This window comes from Bactrocera tryoni, unplaced genomic scaffold (assembly GCF_016617805.1).
Source record: "Bactrocera tryoni isolate S06 unplaced genomic scaffold, CSIRO_BtryS06_freeze2 scaffold_7, whole genome shotgun sequence".
Lineage (NCBI taxonomy): Eukaryota > Metazoa > Arthropoda > Insecta > Diptera > Tephritidae > Bactrocera > Bactrocera tryoni.
The window spans coordinates 7,140,060-7,159,253 of NW_024396366.1; the positions used below are offsets into that span (position 1 = coordinate 7,140,060).

At 41.6% G+C, this 19,194-nt stretch overlaps 1 protein-coding gene and 1 long non-coding RNA gene across 2 annotated transcripts in view; one reads left to right on the forward strand and one right to left on the reverse strand.

The window, feature by feature from the left end:
* The window catches only part of LOC120781590 (insulin receptor substrate 1), a 179,206-nt gene that overhangs the window by 149,280 nt on the left and 10,732 nt on the right, over positions 1 to 19,194 (reverse strand).
* On the forward strand, positions 3,258 to 5,198 carry LOC120781591. The gene is made up of 3 exons (XR_005706100.1): positions 3,258 to 4,282; positions 4,342 to 4,818; positions 4,875 to 5,198. It is a non-coding gene; the product is annotated as an uncharacterized LOC120781591 (long non-coding RNA).

A 19,194-nucleotide genomic window follows, 5' to 3' on the forward strand; every position in this document is an offset into this window, starting at 1 on the left:
GAACTTTCTGAATATGTGATGGTTATTTTTGAGAAACGAAAATTAGTTGGTGAAATTTTAGTTTGGATGAAAAAACGAAAACTCCTATGTTAAATGTATGGGAACCTAAAAAAAAAATAGCGACCTCTTAGAGTTAAGCTACAGGGCCTGGCTGAGAGAGGATTTTTTGTTTGTCAACGTGAAACAACGGACGTGAAAGTAGCAGTCAGTGAAAGTAGACGTGTTTATTTGTGGTCTAGGAAATCTGCAAGAATTTGTGGTTTTTAAAGTGATAGCAAACTTTTTTTGGTTCGAGACTTACCGGGAGACTGGAACTGGACTTTTAATTGATTGGAGGCTAATCACAAAAATTAGATAAGTACAAAAATTGGTTCATTAGAATTTATTGGGCACTTACCTGCCCCTTTTTTTTGGCAAATATACATAAAAATTAAATAGGAATTTCCCCACGTAACAGCGAATCAAAACGAGCTTTCAATTATTTTTTGCCGTTTTGATTTGGTCAGTCAGCTGTTTTTTGTTTCGTTTCTCCTTCTTCTCCTTATTTGTTTTGCTTTTGGTTACGGCATTCCCAGCCAACAAAATACAAGTAAGGTTTGTTAGGGCAAAGGACTGAACGTACCCACTGACAGGTGTTCCCAACTATTTTCTGAGTTATGGCCTCTGAGAATAGTTTGGGATGTACACCAGAGAATTCTTTTCGGAGGAACTCAAAAATTTTGAGAACGCCTCCAAAAGGCAAACATGGAGAATCAACCGCTGCTGGATCAGCAAAAAGATGTGAAACTGCCGACCAAACAGACAAATGTGGTAAATCTGAGCAGCTTCAAAATAATGAAAATCCCAGCATTTTCTGCAAACTGGGTAAAAAAATTAGAGAGCTCGAAAGCATGATGTCCGGCCAGAGACACATAAATCAAGCTATGCGTGATCTTGTAAGCTGCATCACAAGCTTGTATGAAAAGGCAGAAAAGCAAGAGAATCCGTCGAAAAGAGTCATGGTAGGGAAAACGTCGCAGGTATCCCCTATTCAAAGTGAAAAAAATGCACCAAAGAGACCACGCGAGATATTGAGATATTTGCCACCAACGAAGAAGCCCAAAAACATGAGCCACAAAGTGCAAGCAACATACAGTGAGGTCACTAAATTCATGCACAAAGATGGTTTGGGAGACAAGCCGGCAGGCGAGAAATGGATAGACGTTGCTAGAAAGAAGAAACCGATCGAGAAGAGAATCAGATCGAAACCAGACGCTATTATTTTAACAAAAAAGGAGGGAGCGTCGTATGCCGATATCCTGAAAAACCTAAAATGTGACAGAGGCCTGAAGAACTGGGTTCAAACGTGAGGTACAATAGAAAAACCCTCAAAGGAAACCTTCTAATCGAATTAAAAAATCAAGCAGAAAAGAGAGCCGACACGTTCGAAAGCGCCCTAGAGGGAGTTATTGGTGAGATGGCCGTAATACAGTCAAAAACCCATATTATTACCATTATGTGCAAAGACTTGGACGAGATAACTGCGCCTGAAGAAATCTGTGAGGCATTACAAAAGGAGTGTGGGATCCAAAACCTGGGGCAGCAAAATATAAAAAATCTGCGGAAAACTCGAAGTGGCACTCAAATAGCTCTTATATGCCTACTAGCTGAGGATGCCAAAACTTTACTCAAGTGTGGTAAAGTTAAGATCGGGTGGTCTATCTGTCGCCTCCGGGAATTTTCACCTATTACTCGTTGTTTTAGATGCTTCCAACTAGGACATATAGCACACAAATGTTGCAGCCCCATTGATAGGTCTTCGCTTTGTACACGTTGCGGAACTCCAGGTCACGTGGCAAAGTCATGTACAAATTCCCCAAGTTGTATGCTCTGCAAAGGGGAGCACTCCGTTCTAAGTACGGTTTGTCCTAAATACGCAGATATGTTGAAGTCAACGAAATAATGAAGATATTGCAATTAAATATCAACCATTGCGCTGCAGCACAAGACCTTCTAAAACAGACAGTGCAAGAAGAAAACATAGATGTCGCCCTATTAAGCGAACAATATTCTCAACGTTCGGAAAGCACTCGGAGTAAATATATAAGTGGCAAGGCGGCAATATGGGCCTGCAAAGGTTAAGCCTTCACATCACGTTCCAATGAAGCCCATAACGGCTTTACATGGGCGAATATACAAGGAATATATTTTGTAAGCTGCTATGCTCGTCCTAGTGCAACAATTAGCGAATTTGAAGATTTTCTCCTGGAGCTATCTCTAGAAATCAGAAGCAAATCGCAAATAATAATAGCGGGAGATTTTAACGCATGGTCTACTGCTTGGGGCAGCAGAATTACTAATCATCGTGGTCGCCTCATTCTAGAATTTTTGAGTCAAACGAACTTTTTCAAAAGGGAAATAAAGGTTCAATAATAGACTTAATGTTTGCTAACGACGCGCTTAGTAGGCATACTAAGTGGAAGGTGTCAGATATGTACACAAATTGCGACATATGGCCATAAGTGCTGAAATTTCGTTCTCCCAAGAAACGGAACATTGTCCGAGAAACACCTCTCGAAAACGAAGTTGGCGGCAAAAGGAATTTGATTCTGGCGTTTTTGAGAGCGTCTGGAGTACGGCAAATGTATCAGGCGAAAACGCTGCCCACTTAGTATCCGCCGTGCGGAAAGAACTAGTTGCAGCATGCGATGCAACTATGCGCAGGACAGATACTATAACAATCGAAAACCGGTATACTAGTGGAACGACGAAATTGCCAAGCTGAGGAAGCTCTGTCACTCAGCTAGACGCCGCCTACAGCGCAACCAGGGAAGTGATAACGAAATCAGCCTCAGAGATGTAATTAAATGCCAAAAAAAAAGCTCCTGAAGTCGGCCATTATCCGTAGTAAGACATTATGCATTTAATGTAAATGCATAAATTTAAAACTAATTACCTTAAACTTATATTAATTATTTGGGTAATAATACAAAATATACTCTATTATATATTTTAAATGATTTTATGGAATCATCCTGAAATACATATCTATGTAGGTAAATTTTAATATACATACATATATAGTTTACATACTTATATACCGAGTCGGTTGCGCATAGAAAATAAACGAATCTGTAGGCGTACATTTCTTTACATTGAATTAGCATTAACACCGAAAATGCTCAATTCTGCATGCATTATTACCTAAATATTTAATTAATGTTGGATTAATAAGTTATATACAGTAGACTCGCGGTAACAAAAACACCGCCTTGTGTGAACACCGGCTAACATGAACATAATTTTTTTTACACTGACTACTCGGTAGCGTGAACACGGTGAGAAAGCCCTATAACGTGAACAAATTTAAAATGCATTTAAAACGTTATTTTCTTTTCTACATGCATACATATGTTTGTTAATTATGCGAATCGTTTTTATAAAACGGGGAATACCCGTAAATTATTGCTTATGAGTATACTGGGGTGGATCGATGTGGATGCTTAGCAAACCAGTACAGTGTTGCAAAATCAACAATTTGCGCTATCAACAAAAAAAAGAGAACATTTTAAAATGTGTTAACAGTACATTTGCTGGGCCTGGAAAGCGGAAGACTTTGAAGTGTTCTGAACTTCCTAAAATGGAAAAAGCGCTTTACAGTTGGTTCCTTAAACAGCGACAAAAAAATGACCCTGTCAATGGATTGATAGTTAAAGAAAAAGCTAAATTTTTTCATTCAATAATTAAAGAAACTCAAAGTGATTTTAATGCGAGTGATGGATGGTTGCAACGCTTTAAGAAGCGTTATGGTGTGCGTTTTATTAAAATAAGTGGAGAAAAGTTAAGTTAGTTAGTTAGTTAGTTAACTCGGCTATAATCGCTTAAGCGGTTTCTACGCCAATTAAGAAGAAGAAGAAGGAGAAAAGTTATCTTCTAGACCTAAACTTGTGGACCCTTTCAAAAACAAGCTGCAAGCCAAAGTTAAAGAGCTAGGTCTGTCGCACCATCAAATATATAATGCAGACGAACCGGGACTATTTTGGAAGCTGCTACCTGACAAAACATACGTATCCTCACAAGAAAAAAATGCTCCTGGAAGAAAAACGGAAAACAGCGTGTCACTTTTCTGGCTTGTACAAACGCAACAGGGGTGCATAAAGTTAAACTTCTTGTTATTGGAAAGGCAAAAAATCCTAGCTCTTTTAAAAATTTTGATTCTCCTGTTGACTACAATTGCTCCAAGTCGTCATGGATGACGGCTGCCATTTTTAAACATTGGTTTCACCATTCGTTTGTACCACAGGTTAAAAAATCAGTTTTAGTGATTTCAAACTTTTACATATGTATTTCTTATTATTGTAGGTCAGGAAATTTTTAAAAGATCAAGGATTGCCCAATAAAGCTCTGCTGTTGATAGACAATGCTCCATCTCATCCTCCCGAAAATGAATTGAGATCAGATGACGAGTTAATAACTGCAATGTTTATGCCACCTAATGTCACTCCACTCATACAGCCAATGGATCAATATGCCATACGTCTTACAAAACTTTTCTACAGAAACAGTCTTTTGGCATCAATTGTAGCCACAGGGACTGATGTTATTGAAGCCCTAAAGAAATTGACGTTAAGAGACGCTATTGGCTATTTAGATTTAGCTTGGTAACGTCTTGAAAAGGAAACAATAGCAAAATACTGGACGAACAATTTAAGCTCTATAGAAGATGAAAAAGACAGTGATGAGGATATTCCATTAGCTACTTTGAGAGAAAGGATTTGTTTACCAATTAACAGCCAACAAGAACGCGCAATAGAACTGCTTCATGCAATTAATCCAGAGGTTTGAACCTTTTCTTCCATCCAATAACTCATTTGATTTAAATTGTGTATTTGCAGGTTAGTTTTTCAATTGCTGATGTCAACGATTGGACTGAAGATTTTCCTAACTCAACCGAAACGAACGAGGTTTTAACTAGTGATGAAAGTGAAAGCGAGGATAGTAATCTGGAAAGACCACATACAAGAATAGAGCCTAGTGAAGTAATCAACATTTTTAATAAAGCTTTGGAATGGGCGGAAGATGAAAATATAAGTCCAACAGATATCAGCGTACTTAAACGTCACCGCGAAAAAGCCGTGTTCAGCAATTTGCAAAAAAAGAAAATCCAAAAAAAGATAACCCATTTTTTCCAATAATTTCAATGGGTATTTTTTTTCTTAACAAAACCTAAACATATAAATTACATGTTCTTACAATCTGAAATAAAATAAAAATAAATGAATTTGAGTTAAAACACATGTTTAATTTATTTGAAAATTTTAAAAATTATACCTTCGAAAACGTGAACAACCTCGCAAACGTAAACACGCTCGGTTTTTAATAGTTCACGTTACCGCGAGTCTACTGTACATATTTACATATTTATTTGCTGGGCATTATATGTTTGATGGCATATTAAAAGACCAAGCGGTCGCGCATGTTCACGTACATATGTATGTAATTATGTGTGCATGTAAGATTATATGACAGACCATACATATATGTAATATTTGTAAATTTGGCTACACACAACTTTGTATGTAAATGTGTACACTTATTGCTTCATTCGAAATTTCCGTTGTCACATACTTACAACCAATGGCGAAGCTCACGTTTTGTCGAAGAGTCAATGTGTTGAAGAACTGACGCGACGACAAAGCGTCACAACATTGTGTTGTTGGTAGAAAATCCGAGCTGTGCCTCAAACACAAACGAACGATCGCCAATTGCCACTGCTTCCCTTGCCGCTGTAACAGCCTCTCGAACAAACCAGCGTAAATATGTATGTTTATATATGAGCCTGCATACATATCGACACAGATTTTTGCTAGCCACGGAAAAATATACATATATATGTGGGTGATAAAGGGTTAAACGACAGCCGTCGCACACAGTAAATAAGAAGAAGCATCGACATCCACCATCCACCGACGCCTTGAAAGAAGAAGAATTCTACGAGCTTACAACAGGGAGAGTTTGAATAAAAGGACGGACGCGAAACGACGTGGCATAAAAGACGACGCGCATCAATTCTCCTCATCACGCATAATAAAATCCCACATAGATGATAAGATAAATTAAACTAAATAATATTTAAATCCTTTTTATAGATCAAACATAATAAAATCCCGCATAAATGGGGGCTCAACCTAAAAAATAAAGTGCAAACTGAAAGTGTAAATTAACGTGAAAAAAAAAGCATAGCCGAAATGGCATGTCTCAACGATTTCATGCAGTACAGCCTGCGCAATAGCAGCAAGCCTAAAATTGCGACGTTACATAAATACATCTTTGAAAGCGAAGGCGACAGAAGTAACCGCCGACGCCTCAGAGAATTTTCTGGATTCACATACGACGAAGGCAGCGCTGAATACAACCAGAAAGCAGATTACATAAATACGAATCTAAACGAAAGCGACCTAGTAACAATATGCAACATGTTAGAAATCGACTACAATGTAGCTGACATAAAGCTGCACATTTTCAAAAACTTACGACGTAACCACTTGTTGGCCGATCGAAACAGAGACGAAGCTGATATAATTGAAGACGAAGATGAAGACGACGAAAACAACAACGAGACAACGAGAGTAATAACGATGCAGAGAGTAACAGCAAGCTTAACGAAAATAAGGGTGAAATTACAAACTACTACAGTTTCCCTACAGGTGCAACTGAAAGAGATGATGATGAACAAGACACGAACCAAACAAACGCGAGAAACAACGATATACGCATGAGCAATAGTGTTTCAAAACATATACCAAAATTTGCAATATCAATGCGCGACGTAGAGGACTCAATTAGAATTTTCGATGGTTCTGATAAGATTCCAATAGAACTATGGGTAGAAGAATTCGAAGAACAAGCAATCGTGATGCAATGGGACAATTTACAAAAACTGGTATTCGCAAAAAAATCGATACACGGTATAGCTAAACAATTTGTGTTAAGTGAAAGAGGCCTAAATTCGTGGCAAAAACTGAAAGACGTTCTGATAAGTGAATTTAAATCAACAACAAATAGTGCAGTGTTACACAAGCAACTATGTGAACGTAAAATACGAGAAAACGAAAGTGTGCAAGAATATTTCTACACTATGAAAGAAATTGCCTCGCAAGGTAATATCGAAAATGATGCGTTAATGCAATATATAATTGATGGCATTACTGACTTAAGTGTAAACAAAGCGATGTTATATGGTGGCAAAAATTTAAAAGATTTTAAAGAAAAGTTGAAATTCTATGAAATTATGTGCAAACGCAATACGAATAAACAAGGTATAACCACAATAAAAAAGAGTATACAAAGTAATGTAAAAAAAGAAATCAACTGTTTTAACTGCGGTGAAAAAGGACATTTGTCTAACAACTGCAAGAATAAGGAAAGAGGCAGAAAGTGTTTCAAATGTAATCAATTCGGACACATTTCGGTTAACTGTGAACAAAAGAGAAAAGAGACAAATGCAAATACTCGCCAAATCGTATCAAGTCGTGATTTAACTAATAAAAACGTCAAAATCGGTGATAAATACTACATATCATTGTTCGACACTGGTAGCAAATTTAATATAGTAACAAAAGCGGTGTATAACAATTTACACAAAACAAAATTACGTGCATGTAATATATCATTAATCGGGTTTGGTGGAAACATGAAAGAAAATAAAATCAAACCAGACGGTTACTTCGATCACGATATACAAATAGACGGTCAAATATTTCATTTAACGTTCTACGTTGTTCCAACCAAGTGTATGGATATCGATGTGGTCCTGGGCGAAGATTTATGTTTAAAAGCAGAAATAACAATTAGCCGTGAAGGTTTAACAATTAAAAAGATCCAAGCGGACAACGAAAATAATGAAGAAGTGCCATTTATGAAGATAGATGCGTTGACTGACAATTTTGAATTAGATATTGGTAATGACGCGAGTGCAATCACGAAACAAAAAGTACGCGAATTAATATACAATTATGAACCCAAAAAGATTGCTGCAACTGATGTAGAAATGCGAATTGTACTTAGTGATGAATCGCCAATTTTTTGTAGACCACGCCGGGTACCTTTCTCGCAAGTAGCTATCGTTAATAATCAAATCGATGAATGGCTTAAAGACGGTATAATCGAAGAATCAAACTCTGACTTTACAAGTCCAGTTGTGTTAGTTAAAAAAAGAGACGGGTCACATAGACTTTGCGTTGATTATCGACAAATTAACAAAGTAATTATTAAAGATCGATACCCACTTCCACTTATAGACGACCAATTAGATCGATTACAAGATGCAACAATTTTTAGTACCATAGACCTTAAAAATGGATTTTTCCACGTTCCGGTAGCAGAATGCAGTAAAAAATACACATCGTTTGTAACACAAAATGGTCAATACCAATTTAATAAAGTACCGTTTGGATTATCGAATTCTCCGGGAGCTTTTCAAAGGCACATAAACGCAATCTTCAGAAATTTTACACGACAAGGTATTGCATTGCCATACATCGACGACATCATAATCCCAGGTAAAAACGAAGAACACGCAGTAAGTAATCTAGAGAAAGTAATCAACACATGCAGAGACTACGGGTTGCAGTTAAACATTAAAAAATGTCAGTTCTTGAAAAAGAAAGTCACATTTCTCGGATACGTTATAGAAAACCAGACGCTACGGGCATCACCAGAGAAAATAGAAGCTGTTTTAAACTATAAAACACCACAGACGACAAAACAACTTCTTAGTTTTTTAGGATTGGCAGGTCATTTTAGAAAGTTCATACCAAATTATTCTATTATTACCAAACCAGTAACAGACATGACTAAACAAAATTGTTCATTTAAAATCGGACATGAAGAAGAAACAGCTTTCGATTTACTCAAGAAAGCTCTAGTCGAAAATCCCGTACTTGGTATTTATAATCAGAAGTACGAAACGGAGCTTCATACTGACGCTTCTATAGACGGTTTCGGGGCTATGCTATTACAGAAGTCTCCAAACGACGGACAACTTCATCCAATTTACTACATGAGTAGAAAAACGACTGATGATCAGAGAAAATTCACAAGCTATGAACTTGAAATACTTGCGGTGGTAGAAGCGCTAACAAAGTTTAGAGTGTACTTATTGGGTATAAAATTTAAATTAGTTACGGACTGTAACGCATTCACGAAGACGCTAGAAAAAAAAAAACCTGTGTACACGTGTAGCAAGATGGATACTATTGTTACAAGAATTCGACTATGTGGTTGAACACAGAAGTGGCAATCGTATGAAACATGTCGACGCTCTTAGCCGGTACGCAATTATGATGATACACTGCGATGACTTAACCATTAGAATAAGCCAAGCACAACAACAAGACGAAAAATTAATCGCAATCCGAGAATTACTCAACAGTAATAAAAGTTCCTATGATGACTATTTTCTTAGATCGAATATTTTATACAAAATCTATAATGGTAATGAATTAATAGTAGTCCCGGAATGCATGCAAAATCAAATTATTGCACGTGCTCATGACAGAGGCCATTTCGCCGTTAGAAAGACAAAAGATCTCATCATTCAAGAATATTTCATACAAAACGTCGACGATAAAATTAAGAAATACATTAGTTGCTGCATACCTTGTATACTAAGCAATCGTAAACATGGCAAACAAGAAGGCTTACTACATCCGCTGAACAAAGAGGAAACACCACTACATACTTTTCATATAGATTTTCTGGGTCCGCTAGAGTCAACAAATAAAAACTACAAGCATATTTTGGCAGTGGTTGACTCATTTACTAAGTTTTGTTGGCTGTATCCCTCTAAATCGACTACTACGTCCGAAGTAATATCGAAACTACAAAATCAGAGCATGATTTTCGGTAATCCAGCAAATATTATCTGCGACAGAGGTGCTGCTTTTTCCTCAAACGACTTCCAAAAATATTGTGACAATGAAAACATAAAGATGTTCCAGATAACAACAGGACTACCTCGAGTAAACACACAAGTCGAAAGGCTGAACGCTATCATTATTTCAGTCTTATCGAAACTCAGCATAGACGACCCCTCGAAATGGTACAGATACGTGAACAGAGTTCAACAAGCAGTTAATTCAACGTATTCAAGAAGTATAAAAACTACGCCTTTTGAATTATTAATCGGCACGAAGATGCGAACAAAAGATGACCCTCAAATACACGATCTCATCCAGCAAGAGATTACAGAATTATTCAACAACGAACGCTGTGAACAACGTAAGCAAGCAAAATTACAAATACTTAAAATTCAGAGCGAGAACAAGAAGACGTACAACCTGAGACGCAAACAAGCACAGCAGTATAAAATCAATGACTTGGTGGCAATCAAGCGCACGCAATTTGGTAGCGGTCTTAAACTAAAATCTAAATTTTTAGGACCCTATCAAATAACTAAAATCAAAAATAATAACTCATACGACGTACGAAAACTTACAAACGCAGAAGGTCCCATCAACACAACAACTACAGCTGAATATATGAAGCCATGGGCGAAAGACAACGACGCAACATTCGGGTCGAATGTACAACAGGATGGCCGAATGTGGGTGATAAAGGGTTAAACGACAGCCGTCGCACACAGTAAATAAGAAGAAGCATCGACATCCACCATCCCCCGACGCCTTGAAAGAAGAAGAATTCTACGAGCTTACAACAGGGAAAGTTTGAATAAAAGGACGGACGCGAAACGACGTGGCATAAAAGACAACGCGCATCAATTCTCCTCATCACGCATAATAAAATCCCACATAGATGATAAGATAAATTAAACTAAATAATATTTAAATCCTTTTTATAGATCAAACATAATAAAATCCCACATATATATATATGCTACATATAGACTACTACGTAATATAGCGTGGCGATCGCCACGGCGACAATCATGTTTACCCGCGCCTATAGATGTTTCGCATCAAAAAAAGTGAAATAAAAATTAATAAGAGAAATTATTAATAGAAATTTTGGTACTTTGGAAAATCAATATAAATTTAACGAAAATATTCGTTTATTATTAACTACGTTCAAAGATAATAGAGTGAAATTAAAACCAATAACTGATTGTAATGCGAAAAAAGTGAACGAAAAAGTTACGAATATTGGAAAAATGGATAGCAAACTGTGCGTTGTTAATTTTCTGCCATCCAAAAATATTAAAATTTGTTTTTGTTAATAAACTTGCACATAATTTAATGAACAATATAAAACTGCTTAACTCTGATGCTGTAAACGCAAAGGAGGTGGCAGACTTCAAGTGACATCTGTCAAAAAATAGCAAACATCGGCCATTTTTGAGCAGTGTTGCTTACTCAAATTTGGTAAATTCAGCTAAATGCACATAATTTTTGTGCATTACAAATTTGCATTAACATGGGTCAAATGCGCAAATAAATGTAAATTAAGCCCGCTAATGCAAATTAGCGCTGTCTTCTGTCAGGGCTATATCACAAAACTGACAAATAACCAGGGTTATCATACGATTTTTGCAAACGAACAAAAAGAAAGATTATAAGATACGCACCGGAATTGACTCGGATTTCTTCCGACCTGTTTTTTCGGCGATCTAACCCCGTTTGGATCGGTGAGTATTAATTTGTGTTTGTCATCATTAGAGCAATGTCTTGCAGCAGGGTTGCTCCGTATCCTCCTGACTCGTGCTGGCATTGAGTCCAAACCGGGGCCGGAAGAATTTTTCTGCTGCGTTTGTGCAAAAAGGCTTCATCCAAACTCCACCTCGGTCAGGTGTAATACATGCAATGGATGGAGCCATCTTAGGACCTGCTCAGGCCTTAAGACTCACAGGGAGTCCACCACGAGTTACGTGGCCCCATGTTGCTTGCGCAATACTGTGACACAAGCCTCTACGGCTGTGGAATCTGCACATAGTCCGCGCGCTGCGCCGTCACTCACCCCGAGTGGCCAACAGAGCACCTCCACGGTCCCCAGGAGCTCAAACAGGCAACATAGCTCCCACTCTGACTCGGGTCTGCCCCCGCAAGACACAACAGTGGCGTCGCCAACAAACACCCCAGTGCGAGAACCGCCCCTGCGGGTTCAGCAGCTGCAACAAATACCACCCTCACGTCACTCCATCACCCGCAGGATCACCCACGGACACCCGCGACAAACCCTGTACTTCAATTCAACTGCAACGGACTCCAGAGCAAGATCCAGGAAATAGTTGCACTTATGAATCGGGAACGCGTGCCGATAGCTGCCAAGAAACCAAACTAAACAGCCCCTCAGATCTTCTGAGTTGTGCAGGTTTCATCGTAATAAGTAAAGATCGCGAGCGAGATAATGGTGGGGGCCTAGCCTTCATATTGCACAACACCGTGCAGTATCGTCTAATCGATGAAGACATCGACCCCAGGGATACTACCCTAGAATGTCCTATCCGGTCAGGCGATGTCGAGCTCGAAATATTTAATATATACATCCCCCCGTTACATGTTGTCCTACAGGATATCACCCGAATATAGGCGCTACTTCTTGGTGAAAACCGTTTGGTACTAGGCGACTATAATGCGCACCACGATCTTTGGCATTCCTGGCTGTCAAATGATCGTAGGGGGATGAAACTGGCGGAACAATGAATGACGAAGCCCCCACCAGAGTTATGGGCACCTGTAATAGCTTGCCCGATATTATCATTGCAAGCGGGGGTCTGATAAATAGCATAACCTGGCGACCTATGCCAACTCTCGCATCAGACCATCTGCCCATAATTATCTCGATCGAGAAACCTCCCGATTTCGTTTCTGTGGACAACCGTACCTTCATTAACTTTAATAAAGCTAATTGGGTCTCCTTCATAGAATTTACTGAGAGCACCTTTAACGCTCTACACATTCCTATGGACGTATGCGTTGGCGAACGTCGATTCCGCAAGGTGATCGCAGCAGTTACCGCTCGCTACATCCCGACTGGACGAATAGCGGAACTCCGCCCTAATTTCCCAGCCGAAGCAGCCGTTTTACGCCATGCCGATACCGGGGATCCCCGAATAAGAGATCTCAATTTGGAGATTCGGCGTATGGTAAATCAACATAAGCGGACGAAATGGATAGGGCACCTGAGGTCTTGCAACCTCTCCACCGATGTGAGTAAGCTTTGGGCTACTGTCAAAGCTTTGTATAACCCGAAGGGACATGACGACCGAGTTAAGGTTCATTTCAATGGTCATACCTCTTCGGACCCGAAGAAGTGCGCGAGCTATTTTAGCCGGCAGTTTATACTGCACCCTTCGGTAGACAAAGCCAAGAGATGTGTTAACCGACGGCTGCGAAAAATGCCAAACGACTGCGCGCCACTTACTTTTACAGATGAGGAGGTTCAGAGTATCATCAACAAAGCAAAATCCTCAAAATCCATTGGCCCTGATGGAATTAACATGCTAATGCATCTAGGCTCGACGGAAGTTATCTCACCAAGGTCCTCAACCTGTCGCTGACCACTCTTCAAATACCCGATGTGTGGAAAGTCGAAAGAGTGGTCCCACTACTGAAACCTCGGAAACCCGCCAACAAAGGGGAATCTTATCGTCCGATAACTCTCCTCTCCCCAGTAGTGAAGACACCTGAGGGCTTGCTACTCCCGACCTTCACTCACCACCTGAGCCTAGCCAGCTACCAGCATGGATTCCGAAAAGTGCACAGCACCACCACAGCACTTAGCGTCATAAACGCTCAGATAATTCGTGGCCTCAACCAGAAACCACCCTGTGAGAGAACAATCCTCGTAGCGTTCGACTTGTCAAAATCTTTTGACACAGTCAACCACACAACGCTATAGCAGAACATTTAGAAAACCACGCTTCCTCCAGGGTGAAAGAGGTGGACCATGAACTTCCTAAACGGTCGTCAATCATCCGTACTATTTCGAGGTGTAACATCCAAACTGAGAAGAATTAAATAGGGGGTTGCGCAGGGTGGTGTCCTCTCCCCGCTACTGTTTAACTTCTACATCTCGAAACTCCCGCAGCCACCAGAGGGGGTTTCCGTTCGCAGATAATTGCACGATATTGACGTCGGGCAATGGAATCGATGGCATTTGTTCGAAAGTAAACAGCTACCTCTCCGACCTTTCTCGTTTCCTCACTGCACGGAACCTTACACTCTTCCCCACCAAATCCACAGCGACCATTTTTACGAACTGGACGAAGAAGTATAGACTTCAACTTAATATTGAAGTCGATGGCGCATAAATTCCGACTGACAATAACCCTAAGATTTTGGGTGTAACCTTCGATAGTCTATGCTCCTTCACTCCCCACACGACCGCGATTATCGCCAAGGTACAGAGCCGCAACAAAATCCTCAAGTCGCTAGCTACGTTGGCTACATACAAGGCAATCGGCCGACCGGTCCTCAACTACGCAACACCTATATGGTCGTTTGGATGCAATGGTACGCAGATGAGGAAACTCCAGACCTGCCAAAATACTGCACGCCGGACCACGACGGGAAGCCTTTTGATGTCTCCTATTGAACACCTACACAGTGAGACGCTTATGCTCCCAGTTAAGAAGCATAATGAACTCCTTTCCAAGCAGTTCCTTTTGGGATGTTTTCGTAGAAATCACCCTTGCAGCCATCTGCTTGGAGCGGAACCGCCTTCTAGGAACATCAAAATGTCCTTCCTTGACTACGTCGACGACGTCGTACAGTACGCCGGCCAGACTTCGGGCGCAACTGACTTTCGACAGGTACTGACCGCCATTCACAGTGGAACCATTAACACCTTCACCGACTTGGCGTTCTTGGAGTCAAATCACCACGCATTGCAGACGAAGTGCTCGAGTTGCCCTGAGAAGCGCAAGTGACCCTTGCGCAAATTAGTTTTGGATATTCTGCAGGTGAAACTCCTATTTGTCCAGAATAGATCCCGACATATCCAACATATCTTCTGCATGAAATGAGTCTCCGCATGACACTGGCCACATCTTTGCATGCCCCGCCAACCCTCCTCATCTGTTAAGTAAGAAATATATATTTTAAAAATTACTTTTTACACTCGTAGTGGACATCATTTATGTGCTAACATTGACATTGAGCGCTTACATATGATAATAAACAAATATGAGCAATTAGTTGAAATTCCTCTTTCCTTATTTAGTGATATATAAAAAAGTGCCTATAGCTTAAATTTCATGGATGTATATTTTTTCTTATTTAAATTTTATAAACAAAATTATTAATAAAAAACTTAGGTTACCCCGGTTATTGACTAGAACAGGGTTATTTCTTAGAGCGCGGTCGACGGTCTTCGACGCAAAAAGGAGTCGCCCCTGGTATTGGCTCGGCCAGGGTTATTTTATAAAGAATCAAGTACAAGCAAAGAAAACGCTGCGACGAAAAATTTTTCGTATTTGGTTTCTAAGATGTGGCAACGCTCGTTTTCCTCATAATTGTAAACACTCCAATCTTTTCAGCTATGTATGTGCTAAGTGATTTTTAAATTAACAAATTTAGCGAGGAGGATGGAGTCATGTCTAGAAGTTCACGGAAGTGAGGAAAGTTCTCTGATTGCCTCTCACATGGGGAGTGACCAGAAACAATTGTTTTACATATGGGACAAGCAGCTCACGATTTCCAGTCTTTGACCAAGTATCCTCTGAGTAGCCAGAAACCATCGGTTTGAAGGGGAGCTAAAGTGAAAAGGCGAAACATACCCTCCACAGGTTTGTGCGCTGGGTTTAGGACACGCCACGTAAAAAACGCTACCAATGAAAAAGCATAAACGCCTCGGATGAGAGACCCCCCTTTTGATGACGACCATGGCAAACGCACTAAGAATAACGATTTAAGGGCAAGCCGTGTCGCAGCGGAGAGAAAGCAGGCTGCTTACCTCGCAATGTTACGATCGACCACAACACGTGCGGGATGAGATAGATAGCGTGAGTTGAGGAAAGGAAGCCGCATTTGCAGACAGAACAAGAAAAAACGTTAACTTCGGTTGCACCGAAGCTAAATACCCTTCACAGGTGCATTTCTGTTAGTAACTATGTGTTCAGTTTGTATGGCAGCTATATGTTATAGTGGTCCGATATCGGCAGTTCCGACAAATGAGCAGCTTCTTGAAGAGAAAATGACGTTTGAAAAATTTCAAAACGATATCTTAAAAACTGAGGGACTAGTTCGTATATATACAGACAGACAGACGGACATGGCTAAATCGACTCAGCTCAACATACTGATCATTTATATATATACTTTATAGGGTCTCCGACGATTCCTTCTGGGTGTTACAAACTTCGTGACAAACTTAATATTCCCTGTTCAGAATATAAAAAGAGAAAGGCAGAAATGCGTGAGAATGAAGAGCATGAAACCCTACGAAACGATGCGGCGACTAACAGAAGGTTTTAAGACCGGAGCATGCTCTTGTAGAACACCCCGCGTGGATGTAGTAACCGATGCCCAGAGCATACTAAAATTATGGGAGGAACACTTCTCCAGCCTGCTGAAAGGCAGTGAAAGAATAACGCTAGGAGAAGGCGAACTCGATTCCCCAATCGATGACGATGGAGAAGACGTTCCATTGCCCGACCATGAAGAAGTTCGAATCGCAATTACCCGTCTGAAGAACAACAAAGCGGCGGGGCCGATGGATTGCCGGACAATTCCCACGACAGCCGGTTCTACGCACCGGAATTGACTCGGATTTCATCCGACCAAGGGCTGTTCTTTCGGCGATCTAACCCCGTTTGGATCGGTAAGTGTTCATTTGTGTTTGTCGTTACTAGAGCAATGCCTTGCAGCAGGGTTGCTCCGTATCCTCCTGACTCGCGCTGGCATTGAGTCCAACCCGGGCCCGGAGGAATTTTTCTGCTGCGTATGCGCAAAACGGCTCCATCCAAACTCCACCTCGGTCAGGTGCAACACATGCAATGGATGGAGCCATCTTAAGACCTGTTCAGGCCTTAAGACACATAGGGAGTGGACCACGCGTTACGTGGCCCCATGTTGCCTACGCAATACTGCGACCCAAGCCTCTACGGCTGTGCAATCCGCACATAGTTCGCGCGCCGCGCCGCCACCAAATCCGAGTGGCCAACAGAGGACCTCTACGGTCCCTAGGAGCTCAATCAGGCAACATAGCTCCCCCTCTGACTTGTCCCCCCGCCAACCTTCATCCCGCTCCAATCCTCGTGCGAGAACCAACCAGCAGCTCTTGGTCCCTCGCACTGTCTGTTCCGTGTGTCAGACCGTCATACGTCGGAACGTGGCATCCGTCAAGTGCAACTCTTGTACTGGCTGGTGCCACTTTTCGGCGTGTTCCGGCCTGCGCACCACACGTGAGTGGAGTGACTCATACGTTGCCCCATGCTGCAGGAGTCTGCCCCCGCAACTCACAACAGTGGCGTCGCCTATTAACACCCCAGCGCGACAACCGCCCCTGCGGGTACTACAGCTGCAACAACTTCCACCCACACGTCACTCCCTCACCCCAGGATCACCACGGACACCCGCGACAAACTCGGCTACTTCAATTTAACTGCAACGGACTCCAGAGTAAGATCGAGGAGATAGTTGCACTTATGAATCGGGAACGTCTATCGATAGCTGCGGTCCAAGAAACCAAGTTAAACAGCCGCTCAGATCTTCTGAGTTGTGCAGGTTTCAACGTTATACGTAAAGATCGCGAGCGAGATAATGGTGGTGGCCTAGCTTTCATATTGCACAACACCGTGCAGTATCGTCTAATCGATGTAGACATCGACCCCAGGGATACTACCCTAGAATGTCAGGGTATAGCTATCCGGTCAGGCGATGTCGAGCTCGAAATATTTAATATATACATCCCTCCAGTTACATGTTGCCCAACAGGATATCACCCGAATATAGGTGCGCTACTTCGTGGTGAAAACCGTTTGGTACTAGGCGACTTTAACGCGCACCACGACCTTTGGCATTCCTGCCTGTCAAATGATCGTAGGGGGATGGAGCTGGCGGAACAGATTGACGATTCGACATTCTGCACAATGAATGACGAAGCCCCCACCAGAGTTATGGGCACCTGTAATAGCTCGGCTGATATTACCATTGCTAGCGGTGGTCTGATAAACAGCATAACCTGGCGACCTATGCTAACTCTCGCATCAGATCATCTGCCCATAATTATCTCGATCGAGAAGCCTCCCGATTTTGTTGCTGTGGACAACCGCACCTATTTTAACTTTAACAAAGCTAATTGGGTCGGCTTCACAGAATTTACTGAGAGCACCTTCAAAGCTCTACCTATTCCTATGGACGTATGCGTTGGCAAATGTCAATTCCGCAAGGTGAGCGCAGCAGCTACCGCTCGCTTCATCCCGGCTGGAAGAATCGCGGAAATCCGCCCCAATTTCCCAGCCGAAGCAGCCGTTTTAGCTAATGAGCGCGACACCTTACGCCATGCCGATCCCGTGGATCCCCGAATAAGGGATCTCAATTTGGAGGTTCGGCGAATGGTAAACCAACATAAGCGGACGAAATGGATAGAGCACCTGAAGTCCTGTAACCTCTCCACCGGAGTGAGTAAGCTTTGGGCTACTGTCAAAGCTCTGTCTAACCCGAAGAGACAAGACGACCGAGTTGAAGTTCAATTCAATGGTCATGCCTCTTCGGACCCGAAGAAGTGCGCGAGCTATTTTAGCCGGCAATTTACACTGCACCCTTCGGTAGACAAAGCTAAACGATGTGTTAACCGACGGCTGCGCAAAATGCCAAACGAAGGCGCGCCACTTACTTTCACCGATGAGGAGGTTCAGGGTGCCATCAAAAAAGCTAAATCATCTAAATCCATTGGCCCTGATGGAATCAACATGCTAATGCTAAAACATCTAGGCTCGACGGGAGTAGGATATCTCACCAAGGTCCTCAATCTGTCGCTGACCACTCTTCAAATACCCGATGTGTGGAAAGTCGGAAGAGTGGTCCCACTACTGAAACCTGAGAAACCCGCCAACAAAGGGGAATCTTATCGACCGATAACTCTCCTCTCCCCAGTAGTAAAGACACTTGAGGCCTTGCTACTCCCGACCTTCACTCACCACCTGAGCCTAGCCAACCACCAGCATGGATTCCGAAAAGTGCACAGCACCACCACAGCACTTAGCGTCATAAACGCTCAGATAGTTCGTGGCCTCAACCAGAAACCACCCTGCGA